Source organism: Canis lupus, chromosome 10 (assembly GCF_003254725.2).
Source record: "Canis lupus dingo isolate Sandy chromosome 10, ASM325472v2, whole genome shotgun sequence".
Classification (NCBI taxonomy): domain Eukaryota; kingdom Metazoa; phylum Chordata; class Mammalia; order Carnivora; family Canidae; genus Canis; species Canis lupus.
Window position 1 is genome coordinate 64,776,776 of NC_064252.1, and position 16,937 is coordinate 64,793,712.

The 16,937-nt window shown below is 41.4% G+C and overlaps 1 protein-coding gene and 1 long non-coding RNA gene across 9 annotated transcripts in view; one reads left to right on the forward strand and one right to left on the reverse strand.

Annotated features, from left to right (window-relative positions):
• Window positions 1-16,937, reverse strand: part of PELI1 (pellino E3 ubiquitin protein ligase 1) — a 135,991-nt gene that overhangs the window by 101,038 nt on the left and 18,016 nt on the right. For 4 of the 6 annotated variants that reach the window (XM_049115586.1, XM_025469217.3, XM_035721697.2 and 1 more), the window contains one exon: window positions 10,493-10,614. The gene's annotated coding sequence lies outside the window, so the exon portion shown is untranslated. Of the gene's footprint in view, window positions 1-10,492; window positions 10,615-16,750; window positions 16,841-16,937 lie in introns of all 6 variants that reach the window. The other 2 variants (XM_035721699.2, XM_025469234.3) reach the window with 1 other exon arrangement.
• The window catches only part of LOC112673554 (uncharacterized), a 94,383-nt gene that overhangs the window by 41,981 nt on the left and 35,465 nt on the right, over window positions 1-16,937 (forward strand). For all 3 annotated transcript variants that reach the window (XR_007413645.1, XR_007413646.1, XR_003144871.3), the window contains exon 3: window positions 11,004-11,039. This is a non-coding gene — a long non-coding RNA (uncharacterized LOC112673554). The remainder of the gene's footprint in view (window positions 1-11,003; window positions 11,040-16,937) is intronic.

Here is a 16,937-nt window from a genome sequence, read left to right on the forward strand (position 1 = left end):
TAAACTAAGTTTTCTTTGCAGACACAGTTTAGTTCTTCACTTTGCCCTAGGGTTTCAAAGACTCTCTTGTCTCTTCTCTCTGAGAGGGGCTCATTCTTCCATTTTCCTAGTATTTCCAGCCTGCTTTTCCTCTTTTGAGGAAAACCCATTCCCATTTCTCTTCCTCAAGTCTAAAAAGTGTGAGATGGAAAGAGAAAACAGTAAATCCACCTAAGAAAGTGATAACCCTATGTTTTCCTTCTTAGTTCTCTACCACCTAGCCTCAGGGGTGAAACTCTGCCAAAGGGGGAAATTTGATTTGAACTCACTACCAGATGCTTCCTTTTGCCTGACCAGGTAGTCTAATGATGCCACAACAGCATTTCCCAAGGTCTGAGTTACTCAGTTAAGAACAGCCCCATTGGAACTTTAATAGGACAGCCAATAGCAGGCCCTAGCCCTCCAGAAAAGGCTCTCTCTCCAGTTTCTTCACTGCTGGGTGTGTAGACATTTCCTTTTCTCCCTGCAGGCTCTGGGTGGGTGAATAGGAAAGCATCTCTCCTTTCCATCCCTCTTCTCCACAATGCGCGCGCGTGCGTGCACACACACACACACACACACACACACCACAAACACATGCATAAGTGCAGGTGCAAAAATTCTCAGAGACTGAATAGACTAAATTCAAATTAAGAGCAAGAACTGCCCCCCCCCTTCTCTTCTAAATACAATGTATATGTCCAAATCCCTGTGCCCGCAAGGGAGATAGAATTTTACATTTTTTATGCAGAACACTTTCAGTTCCTTTCTCCTGTTGCCAGATAATGCCCTAACTCCTACTGTGAGAAGCTCACTAGAACATCTTGCCAAGCAACAGAACCCCCTGCTCCAACTAGAGCTCTGAAATTAAAGCTTTTTTTAACTTGGGACCATTATTTATTTTACTGAGCTCAACACAGAAAAGGGAAGGGTCTTGTTATCGTTCCGTCCAAACAGCTGGAGAGATATTATCAGGTGGTGTTGCTGGGAAAGTATTGTTCCACTAGTCACATTAAAAAAAAAAAAAAAAAAAGAAAATCTGTTTTTTTGGGATGGGATGTATATTTTTATGCTTCTTCTAAATGGAAAATGGGAGAAATGTCACTTAAATCACTGGATAAGATTTTACATGTAGCCCAGGTGATGGGTTGGCAGCCAACATGCAAACAAGGCAGATGGCAGATGGTTGGGTTGAAAACCACACTTCTGGTAGACTGGAGATGGCGGGTCCAGTACAATGGTCATCACCTGCCTAATTAGTGACTCCTACTTCCTAGCTCCAAAAGGACTGTTAGAAGTACCCTAAAGAGCTTGTTAGAGGTGTGAGATCCAGAGGGATAAACTGGTTTGTCCAGGGTCAGCCAGATGAAAAGGAAAGGAACTAGACATCAGACCCAAATTCCTCTCATTCCTGCCTCGATGGTTCTTTCCATCACATCATTGCTCTTTCCCATGGTGCCTTCTTCTTCCTTTGTTGTAACATTGGATTCTGGTTCTTCACTGATACTAGTGAGATATGTAAAGTCTCACAGGAGTTTTGAAAGGTCTGTCTAGGTTTAGATTCCAATTTTCTAAAGAACTGAAGGAAACAGGATGACCTTTCTGGCTTCTGAAGGTAAGGGTAAGGAGAGACCACAAAGGAGGCCCAGAGGTTTAGGAGGCTTCTCTACATTTTCAGAAGCCTTACAGTGAGAACTCCAAAACATCCCTATGTTTATCACATGACCAGAATGGAAACCAAGAAGGGAAAAAAGGAAGCTAAGGGTGAGGCCTAGACAAAGATTTCCCTTTCCTTCTCAGGTTCCTCTTCTTAGCACATGATGCTGTAGAGGCAATATTCAGTGACGTCAGCATCTTCGTTAAAAAAGAAGACAGAAGTGGAGGGTATATGAGAAGGGAATTAGCAGCCTGAAGGCACTCAACCCAGCAATGTAACATGGGCATCCAACATAACAGCTAACTTAGTGGAAGCACCATCTGAATGTGGCCTCAGTTGCAGGTTTGGGCCTGGATTAGTTAGTTTGGGTCTGTAATTTGACCTAATTCATATCAATTATAAATATTAAGGATTGATTATGTGCCAGGTAAGTGTTGTGGGGAACAGGAAGGCAAACATGGCATGGACCCTGCATTTATTATCTAGAAGGAGGTGGAAGGGCTGTATACAAACCACTAAGATACAAGACAGAATGTGACTATGCTGTTAAAGAGGTAAAAACAAAGTTCTCTGGGAGCCCTGGGCTATGGCTGCAAAGAACTTTGGGCCAATATCTTGTACATCCGGGGTTACCTTTAGGTTTGGAGAAGGATGATGTAGAGTGCCCAGTAGGGAGTCAGTGGCAGTGGTCGGAAGGGGGAGGGGTAGGGGAGATTTAGTAATAAAGAGGTTATCGATTGCAGAAGCAACTACTTTAGCAAGCTATTTGTGGTCACTGAGGCCAATTTTCAATTTTAGTCTATATATTTGCATCCTCATTTTGGTGAGGTCTCTCTTCCTACTCAGTCTTGTAAACAACCAATCCATTGTTCTTTTCACTTGGGTAGGTAAGAAACTGAGGGATAGCATGTGCAAATTCAGGGGTTTGGAGAAAAACACAACTATGTTAGTGGTTCTGTTACCCTGAATTGACGATAGAAAATCAGTAGGCAACCTGTGAAAATCATTGCTAATGTTTTCCTTCTGAACTATCAAAACATAAAATTCTATACTGGTCTTTGGAACATGATAGATAGGATAAACATCTATCTTAGACAAGGAACACAGCAGTTTTCTAAGTCGCTGGTGCTTTGTTATTTGAGTAAGATCTATATTAGTAACAACAACAACAAAAATAAAACCAAACCATGAGATCCTGAATACTTTCTGGCTATTCCAATTTCAGCATAAGTGGGTCTAGAAATAAAGCTCAAGCATGCCCAGGATAGGGAGCTTGAAATTTTGGGTGGCAGAAATGGTTAAGAGATCACCAAAAATTCATCCTCTTCCTTCCTTAGTGAAGTTGTTGTGGGAGGTGGCCTTTCAGACAGAAGCTACATTTTTCAGCATGCCCCATCTCTCTAGCTCCTTGCATCCGGGTGGTCATCAATAAATGTGACAGAAGGGATATGTATCTTCTCTAGGGCCAGGCTTTTAAAAAGTGAGTGGAGTTCCTTCCCTTTCTTTCTTCCCCATCTGCTGGCTGGATACAGATGGTGGAATCACATGATGGAAATAGCCTGAGTCTGAATGATCACAAGGAGGAAAGCTGCCTACAAACCAGGAACACTTGTACTGAACTGTTATGTGAGTGAGAAACAAAATTCTATTGTTTGATAGATTTTATTGCTCCCAACTATCTGCTGCTCTAGAGCAGGGGTCTATGGTGGCAAGTCTCCCTGGAGAAAAGGTGTACTTCCTGCTCATTCATATTGGACTTGGCCCTATGACTTGCTTTGGCTGGTGAAACGTCAGCAGAATTGATATAGACCACATGCGAGCAGAAGCGTCAAGAGTTGCGGCATGACTCCACCATTATTCTTTGTCCTGCCCTGAGAACAGCATGTGTCACGTACAGGCCGTTTCTTCAGGCTGGAGGCTTCAGTCTGGGTTCCAGATGAAGAAGACATATGGGGCAGAGCTGCAACTAACACATAGTCAACAAAGCGAAAAATAAGCCTTTGCTGTTGATTTGGCGATTGTTTGTCACGGAAGAGTAACCTAGCAAAGGCTGCCCAGTATATTGTGCTAACACGTTGACCTTTTGATAGTTATCTAGTATAGCATTAGTGTTACCCTAACTAATATGCTCTGAAATGGAAAGAGCTGAGTGTGTGGTAAACTGGAGAAGATAAAACACATTCTTTTAAAGGATGGTTAAATACGAAATACTCTAATGGAATTAAGTCTTGTTAAATATTAATTGACAATTCACAATCAGGTGAAACTGCAAACCAATAAATTAATTTTCAAGCACAAATTGGATAACAAATCATTAAGTCAGTGGGACCACCTTCTGGCTCCACTCAGCTGTCTGACTCCTCCTGCCAATGGAAAGTTTTGGAAGACTCTGAAGAGGTAGTTTGAGTCCCAAAGAAAGAGATGATCTCACAAAGGTTCCTATGTTCCCTCCAACCCCAGGACCACCTCCCTCTGCCTGTTCCTCCTCCTTGATGGAATGTTAGAGGAGAGAGATGCCAGAGGGGACTGATAGGATAGAAACAAAGGAACATTTCAACTTCTCATTTTTGCATGAGGCTGGACCCTTCACATGGCTGGTCTCTTTGTATGAGGTTATAAAAAAAAAAAAAAAAAAAAAAAAGGAATCATTTTGGAGATCCAAGGCCTTCAGAGATAGGCAGGCTGGATTGGTGTGTGGGGACAGGGCATTATGGAAGGAGGTGGAGAGGAAATCTTGTGACAGAGCACCTCAGGCGAGTTATCCTATCATCTCTTGCTTAACAGGACTCTTGAGAGGTTAGGCTCTTGAGAAGTGAGTAATTTAAAAACATAAAAATGAATTGTGTCATCAGGAAAAAAAATGAAATATGCTCCAGTAGGTTGAAAAAGTCTTATCATTTTTGTTTATCTCATCATTATGACCAGGGAATTTATTTCCACAAATGATAAGTTTGTAGAAAATAATGAAGGCATAAAAATAATTATTTACCACCTAGACAACAAGGTCCACTGGTGATGTCTGACTGAGTTGCAGAAGGCAGTAGGTTGCAACCATTAGCTCTGCCATTCTCCATGCTCTCCACTACAGCTCTCCACTACAGCTCTCCACTACATCTGCCACAGGAATGTGGGATGGGAGGTCCTGTCACACTTAGTGCTATGTGCTACTCAGGTCTTTTGAAAATCTGGTTGGCCCTGTCTCATCATCCTCTGGTTGTGGACTCACTCAGGTGATATTGATCATTCATTCAGCATATTCTGTTTGGCAGATAACTTCCATTTTCACCCTGGTAGCCTCTTGGTGATGTTAGTGAAAGTGTTGTGTAATCTTGTGATTTATAAGAAATATATATACTTGACCAAAATATATTTGTCATATACATTTAGTCTTTGTCTGTGGTTTCTAGCTCACAGTTTCTAAAACCCCTAGAATTTCCTAAGTGATGAGAACAACAAAGGTGTCTTGTTAGGTTAATGATGTGATTTCCGGACCTTACCTAAAGATGGAGGCTGGTTGCCATCTGAGCCAACCACATGATTAGAGAGTTAGAATTTAAAGTCCCTTCCGACCTGGGATGAAAGAGGGGCTGGAGGTTGAATCAATTCCCCAATGGCCAATGATTTCATTAATGCCTATATAATGAAGCCTCCATAAAAACCCAGAAGAACTGGGTTTGGAGAGCTTCTGGATTGGTGAACACATGGAGGTGCTGAGAGAGTGGTGTCCCTGGAGAGGGTGCGGAGGCTCCGCCTCCTTCCCCCCTACTTTGATCTATGCGTCTCTTCCATTTGGCTGTTCCTGAATTATGTCCTCTTATAATAAACATTATTAAAAACACATATCTCTCTGAGTTCTGTGAGCCACGCTATCGAATTAATTGAACCCAAGAAAGTGGTCATGGGAACCTCTGATTTATAGCCAGTCAATCAGAAGCACAGGTGACAACTTGGGCTCATGACTCCATCTGAGGTGGGGGAAAGGGTGGTCTTATGAGACTGAATTTCTCACTTGTGGAATCTGATGCTATCTCTGGGTAGGTAGAGTCAGGACTGAACTGGATTCTCAGACACCAGCAAGTTGTCTGAGAATTGTTTGTTGATGTGGGGGGGAAACCCCCTCCTCCGTTGGAAATTGAGTCTCAGAACTATTTCATGTGTTCGAAACAGGAAAGGTGAATGGTGACCAGGACCAGACACATGATATTATGTCACATGACACGGGCCACCAGCAACCCTCCCAACTGCACCATCAGCTCAAACGCAAATGTTTTGGTGGATGGTTTAACTTTATTCTTCCAAAACTAGTCTTAACTTTTACATTTTATTAAAAAATTAAATTAACACTATCTAAACACTCATGCCAGATGTTTATAAGATTGGTGGTATTGGATATGAATGAGTGCAGTGTTATTTCTCTTAAAGATGTGTTTGCAGCTCTGTTCATGGATTACACTATGTAAAGTCACATAAATGAAGGGTGTTTATAATATGTGTACAGTTTTTATATGTCTGGATATAGTTTTTCAATAAAAGAATGTTTTCAGCCCATGTAAAAAATTAAATGTGTGAAAGTTAGGAGGTTGGTGTATTGTGTGAGTTGGAACTTTGGCAGCAGTGTGTAATCTGGGAATGGTTGAGACCTAGAGTTTAATTGCAGTGCTTAGGATTGTGGGGTTCAGTGAATAAAATGGATATAAAATAATTAGGTGGGATCCCTGGGTGGCGCAGCGGTTTAGCGCCTGCCTCTGGCCCAGGGCGCGATCCTGGAGACCCGGGATCGAATCCCACGTCGGGCTCCTGGTGCATGGAGCCTGCTTCTCCCTCTGCCTGTGTCTCTGCCTCTCTCTCTCTCTCTCTCTCTCTCTGTGACTATCATAAATAAATAAAAATTTTAAAAAATATAATAATTAGGTAATAACTTTTGCTTCTTCCTTTCACCTGATTGTTATGAAAAAGTAAAGTCCATCTGATCTGTACTAAAAATAGATTGAAAGGTATGAAAATAGATCAGCAAAAAACGTATTTAGAAAAAGAAGGCAAACCTTGGTGTTAACAGAGCACAAGTATTGTGACCTAAACCTTGCATTTTGTTGAAAGTGCTTTTATATTTGTATTACTACTACTTCTAGTCTGACCTTTTCATTTTTCCCAGAAGAGCAAAATGGAGTTAGAAGTGAGGGAAGTGGAAGGACAGGGGGCCATAAAAGTGATGGAACAGCCAGAAGGAATATAAGAAACTAAATATTGATCTTCGTTCTCTCAGTTAGGACTCTCGTGTTTCTCAGGATGTCATTACAGCTATGGTGGCATTGGTTAATCTGATCTGCTATTCAGCTGTGGTCCTGCTCAGCACTGAAAGAACACTTTGTTCATGGGCTTCAGCTGACAACCAGAGAGTTTTCTAAAGTAAGGGTTATAGTGAGAACATTCCTCTCCATGTGTTATGTAAGATATTTGGGGCATGCAGGACTCTGAGGCAATGAATAAAACTTGCTTTAAAAACAGACACAACTAAAAAAAAATGACACAATTTATACATTCAAATTAGTATTATCCTTCAAGGAGTCACACTGGGAGACATACTTATTCTAGCAAAGACACTATAGCTCAGAGCATTTTGGAGCTTTTTATTTTAGAGTTGCCTTTATAAGCAAGGGTAGGGTTTGTGAATTGCATAGAACCATTTAGTGTTTCATCTCAATTTTTAGCCATGTCACAGAAGGTTGATTACTTATTCTTCTTCTCCATAGACTTAACTCAAAATAACTTGGAATATTAAAAAAAAATCAGATCTATTCAGTTATTCATTCACTTATTGACTCATTTAGTCAATAAATAGCCACTGACTGCCCCGTGTGCCAGGCTCTGTGTTAGTTGCTGAGGATTCCATGATGCACAAGTTGGAAATTGTCCTTGCTCCGCTGGAGCTGATGTAATTGGAAAGACAGACCAAAACCACCCTCATAATAACCTGCTAACAAATTAAAAAAAAAAAAAAAAAAGACTTGCCAGTTGGGTAAATGGTATAAAGGAAACAGATAAAGAGCTGAACTGGAGACATAACAAGTAGAAACCAGGTTGTTAGATGGGAAAAGTGACATCAAAGCACAAATTCGGCCTTAAAGGTGTACAGTTGTCACCATTGGGAGTATTCAAATATGTAAGCTCTAAGCTTTAATCTTGGAGGACAAATTTGAAACCTGACTGGACTGAGCAGAGCCCACTGTCCCATAGCAAAGTTTCTTTCTGTAGGATATGAGAGCATGATCCTAATCAGCAAAGGGGCCTCAAAAATGATAACAGTTGCTACAAATAATCCGTGATATTAGATAGATTGTATCTCACTTGGCAGCCCACTTTTTCTGTTTGTTTGTTTTTCGGGTTTTTTGTTTTGTTTTGTTTTTTGCTTTGGGCTTAAACACACAAACACACACACAATATTTCTTTTCTCCCAGTTGGTAAAGCCATCTTGACTGTACTGTCTGTAAAGCCCTGGGATCTACAATCCTTCGTCTAGTGAGGACCTCAGAGCCCCCTGGGAGATGTCCCAGAGGCCCTCATGACTATAGAAGGGACATACTTTATGCTGTGTTTGTTACTTGCAGGCCAAAGTGGGATGATATCAGCACCGTTAGGTTCTCAAACTCCTTCTCTAGGAGGATGCCATCAGTCTTGAGAAAGATTATGAGGCGGTGGGCAGCCCCGGTGGCTCAGTGGTTTAGTGCCACCTTCAGCTTGGGGTGTGATCCTGGAGACCCGGGATCGAGTCCCACATCGGGTTCCCAGCATGGAGCCTGCTTCTCCCTCTGCCTGTGTCTCTGCCTCTGTCATGAATAAATAAATAAAATCTTAAAAAAAAAAAAAAGATTATGAGGCTGTGCCCTGGCTTCATGGGAAAGCGTGCTGAGAACCATTCATGATGTCTGCGATGGGCATGGGATGAGGTCACATAATGTCAGTTTGCTCATTACGACGAGGAAGTTTGATCATTAGGTTAAGGTGGTGTCTAATAGATTTCTCCGTTATGTAGGTATCTTTCCCCTTTGTAATGAAGGCATGCCTTGTGAGATAATATTTTGAGACCATGTGACTGCCTAGCATTTCACTGCCAGATGACTTGCCCAAGTTTGTAGCTCTAAGTCACAGAATTCTGACTCCCCGTCCCAAGTACTTTTTCTCCACCATGCTTGTTCCATTCGTTAGCACAGGAATATTTCAAGCAGGACATGAAGACAGGGTTTCTAAAGACTAAGAATATCTAGGTATTCTCTAGACCTTTATTGTTACTAAATGTGTTGAATAATAATGGTTTCATTAGAAGCTCCTATTTTGTGAGAAATAATTAGATGTTCCTTAATGTGGCTAAGGAAGAAATGGCAATATGGCTAAGTAAATGAATTATTACTATTACTATCAAAAGAAAGAGACAGATGTTGTGGCCAATTCTCCTGCTCTCAAATACTCTTAAACAGGTTTCTTTTGCTCTTCCTCTTCTCTTTGAACAGTAGTGTGGATTTGTTGGATAGAAGGTTCTGTGCTGGGCATGAGTAACCATATCTTTCCTTTGAATCTACTATAACCCTAAATCAGGTATTTCATTTTTTAAAACCACACAGTGGTGGCTTTTATATTAATTGAATCCCTGTTTTGACATTCTAAACACCAGGAGCTCTCCCAAAGACTTGCTGTGGCAGGGTAGTCCATGGGGTGATTATATAGGGATAACAGGGCTGAAACAGTTCATAATTTAATGAGTTTTTGGATTTCTTATTTCCAGAATTAAAAAAGAACCTCTATGAATGTCAAATTCAGTAATTATCAAACTGAACAGAATTTGGCTCTATGTAACCAACTGGCATACTCTCCATAGATAACAACATGATTTGATATTTATAAAGGGCCTATTTCCCAGCCCCGCCCCCCAGCTCAGACATCAGAAAGTCATTAAATATAAAGCCTTACATAATTCTGTGAAAAAACCCCTCACTTCTCTGGAGCTTTCCTAACCTCTAAATTAGACATTTCAAAAGAGATATTCTTTTGGTACAGGTTTTTTTCAGCTTTCCCTGAAACAGACTGGCTAGTTACAGCCCAGCCCACAAACTGCCTCAGATTTAATGAAATTTAACGGATAATAATCATTGTCATCATAAATGCAAAGCCCCCTTGATGTTAGAGTGACAAGCGATTAAATTCTGGGGAGGGGAATGAGAGAAGGAAGTGGCCCCGGTCAGGCAGCTTCCTTCTGGTATTAGGTGTACACATATGGGTGGATTTGGATTAGAAACATGAGAAAGCATAATTTTTGCCTTTAATTAAAAATTTGTTTCCAACAGTTCCCTTGCCTAACACCTGAAGAAATACAGAGATGGGTAACAATAATAGCTCACATTCATGTTCTAGGTGTTTCACACGAATATCATTTAATCCTCATAAGCAATCCTTTACACAGGTACAATTATTATTTTCCTTCTTTAAAAGATGAAGGAATAGGGGCCCAGAAATTTGATGCAACACCCTGTAGGGTGATCCATCTTGCAAACCCAAACAAACAGCAGGACTGCAGAGTCGGAGACAGGCCACACCACTTCCCAAACTCTGCTGCCTCTCCACCAAAGGGGAGTGGGGAGATTTATAGTGCTTTTCATAGGAGGAATGCTAAGCACTTCTCTTGAATGTAATGATTACTTCCCATGGCAATCCTTTGATGCAGCTTATAAACCAAGAACTGGCGTTCCATCAAATGGGAAATTGACTTGTGTAAGACATTCCCTGTGCTCCTGGGAGATCCAGGCAGAAAAGTAAAGAGGCTCTTACCTTCACTCCTGGGAGTTCACCAATGGCTAGGACTCTCATCATGAAAGACAAATAGCATTCTTCCCAGCTGGAGTGTACTCATCCAATACTTGTTCTGCATTTCTCCCCAGGGACTAACATTCCTGGCAGAGAAAATGAAACCAGGATAATAACCATTGTAGAGATTATGAAATTGCTTCTTATCTGCATTCATACTCCAACCCTTTTTTAGTGCTTTCATACACCACTCCAAACTGATAGAATTATTTTCTTTATGACTCATAGATATATTTTGCTTCTCCATTTTTATCCTCTTTACTTTCAAGGAGAAGATTAGATGATGAAGTAAGATTCACCCTGTAGCTCTCCGTGGGATTTTATTTAACCCCAACACATGGTCTGTGGACTGAAAAAAAATAAATTATGCTCATGTCTTACACTATCATATATATGTACTTATTAGAGGTTTACAAAAACATAACCTAATTATAGAATTTCTTAATTTAACAATCATTTATTGAATTCTTTCTAGGTGTAAAGCACTGCAATAGGTGCTGAAGATTCAAGAGTAAGTAAGACATCATCCCTACCCTAAAGATGCTTATACTCATATGTGACATTGTGTGACTGTTAGTCTAGACTTGCTGGGCTGTCTTGATTGACATCTGTTTCCCCAGTGTGATTATAAATAGCACCCCCTTTTGCTCTAAAAAGTGTCCAAGTTTGGGTAATAAAGTACAGATACCCTATAATAATATTTCCCACTAGATGATGTTTTTGAACTACTTGTAATTCTTAGCTATAAATAAAAAGCACAAACAGCAAAGGCCCCCAAAATGTACTGACATGCTGTCTTCATTTCAGAATCACTATTTCTGTCACCGTGTGTCAGGTGAAGTAAGTTCACTGGGAAAGTGTGGCATTTGGGTTTACATTATTTTTTAAAATGCAACTACTAAAAAAAATAAAAATAAAAAAATAAAATGCAACTACTGTTCACCCTATATCAGGAGGATGGAAAACGTTGGCTAGAAAATGTAAGAAGACAAGAGCACATTATAGCAAATGGAGGTAACACCATGTATCATACCCTCAACTCCGATTTTGGTAGGAGCCTAAAGTGGACAGGATACGAGGGTTTTTGGCAGCAAGGGGTATGTCACGTGGAACCAGCAAAGCAATGGTTGGAGGCATTTAGGGTCAAGAGCCTCTGATCTTAGAATTCAAGTTGGCATCTGCCTGCCCTTCCCTTGGACTCTTTGGTCTCTACCCCATTTCGAAAGGTACCAAACTCATTGGTTTTTAAAGCTACTTGCAATGTGCTTTTGTGAAAGGTTGGTGTCTGTAGAACTTCTAATTACATATCATTCTGTGTACCCTTGTCTGAATATGTATATGTATGTATTTTGATATTGAAGACAAGCTATTTTTAGTTTCCTTTTGGGTATGTTTGGAGAAACTCTTAACTGTTGCTATGCTGCTATGGAAACAGTATCCATGTATACTGACATGTTTACAATTGTTTAAAACACTATAAACTTTCCAGGGCAAAGGCAAACAGCTTACTTCCATCAAAGTTGCTCCATGCTTTCCTTTTTTATTAGTGTATTTATTACTCTCAGACCCATGTTGGAATCTGTTTCATTTGTGCCTCTGCTAAAGGACCATTTTTTTTTATTTTTTATTTTATTTTTTTTGCTGATGTGCATCATCATTTAATTGATTTCACATTCATAACTACAGTAGAGCTGAGAGCAGATGAAAATTTTCCCCTGAAATCAAAAATATGCCCTAGTCTCGTTAGAACTGTGAATTGAATACCTCCTAGGCTCCCAAATGAAAAATGGAATAATACCTATTGAGGGTATGTTGATGATCTCTCTAGAATTTGCAAGCGTAGGAGACTTTGATAGTCGTTTGAATGTTACTATTGTAATTATTATTTGTGTATACAGAATGAATTTAAAGACTATTCTAATTGCTTAGAAACATGCAAACCCAAAGCCAGGAGTTTTCTGGCTTATTCCAAGCATGGGGAAAAGTAGGTGGCTGAGAATGTTTACAACTTTTGGAAAGAGAATCTTAACAAAGCCACATGAATTGAAGTGAGTAAGAACCATATTTGTTTGAAGGTACCAGGAAAATGATTTTTGGCAGGGTGGTTTTCTAGGAGTCAAAAAATATTTGAAAGTACAATCTGTAATTGTGAATCATACAGTCCTGACTATGTAAAAGGCCCACACTTTAGTAGAGCACAATATCCTCCAGGACTTTAAGCCCAGAGTACTTTCTCCTTTAAAAACTCCTTTTTATCAAAATTTGGTACCTATTTTGGGTAAGTGTACAGTAAAGGAAATTTTAGCTGTCACGAAGGAGACTACTTTCCTCTCTCTTTTACTAAAATCTCATTTTTGTCATCGTCCTGAATCATTTTAAGTCACAGATCAAAAACACACCACAGAGAAGTTCTATGGGAAGGGGATGATTTGTGAAGACCTGATCGACCTGGGCCTCAGTTGCACGTGGATTCAGGGAGTCATGGAGCCAACAGTCCCCCACCCCCACTCCCTGGGTCCCCTTTTTGCACTGTTTATATATTTTTTCTGCCACAGCTCAGCAGTGGATATTCCATTCTAAGCCCTTCATTGAACAAGGTTTATGTGATTTTTTTTTTTCCCTTCCTTGTGGGAAGGATTTCTCCCTGCCTCCTGGAGCTTAGCAGCAGCTAAGAAATGTGACCCCAAGGTCACATTCAGATTAGAACTCAGTAAAACCTGATGGGAAACTCTCGCAGTATGACAGCTGTGGCTTGATAGTTTACCATGGGGAGGAGGCAAGAGGGAGGGAGGGTTTACAGGAGGTCCTAACTGGAAGTGAATCTGGCTTAGCAGCAGCTCATGTCAAGAGGCTAAGAATTGTGCCATTAATTCCCCTGCGTTGGGAGCCTTGGGTATCAAGTGGCTCTGGCAACTGGGAACCTTCAGGGTTACCCTCAGGATCAGGATGAAAAGGAGGAAGGTGGGCAGGAGCAGCAGTGTGGCTTGACACAGAGCCCTCCCCTGGCACACGCTAATTGTCTCATTCTGTTTAGAGTTCTCTGAAGAAGCAGATTTCCGTTTCTGTTCTGTTGCCTCTAAGGGGATTTCCCAAATTAACCTTCTCTAAGCTTTCTTGAGGGACTGTTTTTGAGGCCTGGTGGGGAATTTCCCTCTTCTGACCAAACTGTTGTCTGGAGAGATTATTGCTGATCTTCATCTGGGGATTTTCTCACAGGCTTTTTGCTGCTTCCTGTTTCCCAAGAGTCTTTGTTCCCTGGGAACTGAAGAGTTATGGAGAGAAAGGGGGCAAACAGGTTTTAGGAAAAAGGGAAGGAGGGTGTATCCGATACAGTGGTGCTGTTCTCCCCATCCCCAGGTCTTTGTTGTAGTGATACTGGATTTGAAGATCAGGCCCAGGGACCTTGCTGACGGCTTGGGACTGATTATACTCCACAATCCACAGGAACTGGGGTTGGACGGCGTGATCACAAACTCCATTAGTGACTGGTTTATTAGAATACCTCTCCTGTATTGGGGATGGACAGAAACTCCCATATTAAAAGAAACTATTAAAGGATAATGACTCCTTATACTTAAGGATAGTGCTCTACCGTTCTTGAGTGCTTTCCATGAATCATGCGCCGTATTAGGGGCCTTATATACATTTCTCATGTGATTCTGGCCACAACCCAGGGAAGTAGACCTTATGAAGATTTCGTTTAGCAGATGAGCAAACCAAGGCTTGGAGAGGTTAGGTAACTTAGCCAGTTTTGTGGGCTGGTGTTAGGAGAGGTCCAATTCTGTGGGACCCCAAAGCCTGTGTTGTCTTCTTTCAGCTATACATCTCACCCAAATTTGGGATTTGTTTCTTAGCCTTTTAGGTGCTATTACCAGGAAAGTGGTGGGAAGGACCCTGAGAAGAAGCAGTCCCCAAGAACAAGGGGTTAGAATATTTTAGGGGGCGGTATTGTTGTTTGTTAGCTTAGCTCTCTGCACCTGCAGGGCCCTTTGGCTGTATGTTCATCATTTTCTCATCAGCTCGAAGGAAGTGCTGACCAGGGAGGTAGTAGGAATCAATATATAAAAGAAGCTCCAGTCAAACCAATTAATTAGTTCTTTCTCTTAGAGAACGCTTCTCTCCAACAACTGCTTTCACGTTGCTACTTCCTACTCTAGCTTTGTACATTTTATCAAGGCTCTTAGAAATAATTACCCCGAAGATAGGTCCCGAATATCTCTGACTCTGCTCTAGCCCAGGGAAAATAATGTTCTAGAGTTACTCTACCTTTTGATTCTTGATTGCTCTGAAGCCAGATCAGTGTCCATGTGTGCATGGGATCAGTGTGTGTGTGTGGGTGTGTGTTCTTGTGGTACCGTGTTCTCAAGGCAATATGTAATTAGCCACAGTTAGCCATGGTTGACTTTTGCAAGGTTCTCCATGTAGTTTCAGTTCCATCAGAGAAGTCATTAGCACAGGTGAGGGTGTTGAGGGCAGCACCAGGACTGATAGGCAGTTCCTGGAAGTTCCCAAGGAGAAGGAGATGCACCTGCTGCATCGTCTCCCTTTACCCACTGCACACTTTGCTGCAGATCTTCCTGTCCCAGATCTACCTAGGAGGGCTCCTAACCATATCCTCTTCATCCAAATAGTGAACAGACAGTTGAGAGCTAACTGGCTGCCAAGTGATTTACCTGCATTAAATGACTTGATCCTTATCTGTGAAGTTAGGAAAAATGATTCTTATTAATTTTACCAATGAGGAAACCATGACCCTGGCTGGTTAATAATTGGCCCTAGCTCATAAACTGAGGGGCTGGGATTCAAATACTGGACTGATTCCTAGTTGAGGCTTTATTGAGGGAGGATGTAGTAAACCTTATTTATTTTTTAATCACTAGGAAAATATAGCATAGCCTTGAAACATCAAACACACAGGCTATGTTATTATTTTAAGTAATAGGTAGTAGAAAGGAAACAAGATCCTAATCAGCATGATGCCAGTGCTGAGGAAGGACGATGGCATGGCCCAGAGGCCTCTGGCCTGACAGGAAGTGGTATTTGGTAAAGCTGCCCCTCCTTTGAACTGAGGGATCCATAGCTTCCTTGTGGTCATTGTTGCCGGGGCATCTTCACAGGGGCTCTGCAATTTCAGGGGGCTAAGTAAGCTATGCTTGCCATGCTTAGATTCTCATTCCATTTACTTGGGAAAAAACAAACAGATAAAAAACAGATCTCCCCAAATTCAGTGCTTTACAACTCGTCCTAATTAAGGAGGCAAGAATCTAAGTTATACTGTTCATTCCCAGACCCTGATACATATTATAATTCAAATCCCCTTTCCTTTCAAGGGCAAAGAGTCACTGCCCTTCACATCATTCTCTTGCAGAACAGCAGAGGAAGACAGGGTCAGAGACCATCATGGCAGCTGGTGAGAGGGAAGCTCTGCTTCCCAAACCAGTGTGACATGTGCCTCTCGTGTATCATGTGGGGTCCAGGCTGAAAAATGTGATGGGCAGGAACCTCAAGAAAAGCAAGGCCGTGCCTTAGTAGCAAGAAAGTCGCATCCATCAGGAGCCTCTCAAAGCTCTAATCTTGACCGCTCCTCCCTTAGCTCCATATCTTAATCAATTTCAGGCCCTTGAATATTAATATAAAAGCAAAGCAAAGCAAAAATACCCCCCAAATATTCTCTCTTCAACTTAGATATAACCTCATGGCTGTTGCTTCATGACCAAGGAAAATGGTGTGGTGGTACTGCTGGTTGGCAACAAACACAATTACCCCTCTTCAGACTACACCAGGTCACAGGCAGGTGAAGGGAAGCTGCCAGCCTGTTGCTACCTGTTTACCAACAGCAATCTGGTACCTCAGAGGGCTCTCGCTTGGTATGATGGGGGAGATCCGCAGTGTCAAAACAAACTCTCATTACATGAAATCTGGGCTCTAGAAAAATCTTGTGTTAGCCCTTACCTAAATTTAGCACCTTCTTCTGTTTCCATTTCTATGGATTAAAATGCATAATGGAGCCAAGCATCCAGTGGCAACTTACATATTATTTAAATTTGCTGTAATTCTTGACTCCATCATTTCTTAGTTTTGCTTAAAAGATAAAGATGCTTTTATTTTCAATAGACTCCTGCTCCCATCCCTGGTGGGCAAAATTTCTCATTCCCCAATGAATGAGAGAGAGAAAACCCTTTATATATTTGATCATGGAAGTAATGTGGTTTATATGCTTACCTGCATACTTGCTCCCTACATCCATCAAGTCGTTGGTTTTGTTGTTGTAACGCAGGTGCACCAGGCTGGCTGGTCCTGGAGTTTCTCCACCTGGCAGGTCAGCATGACCTGAGCACAGCAGCACTCCATGCACTGGAGTTTCTACTGCATGGAGTCCTATTTGCCCCATAGCAACTGCGCTGCATGG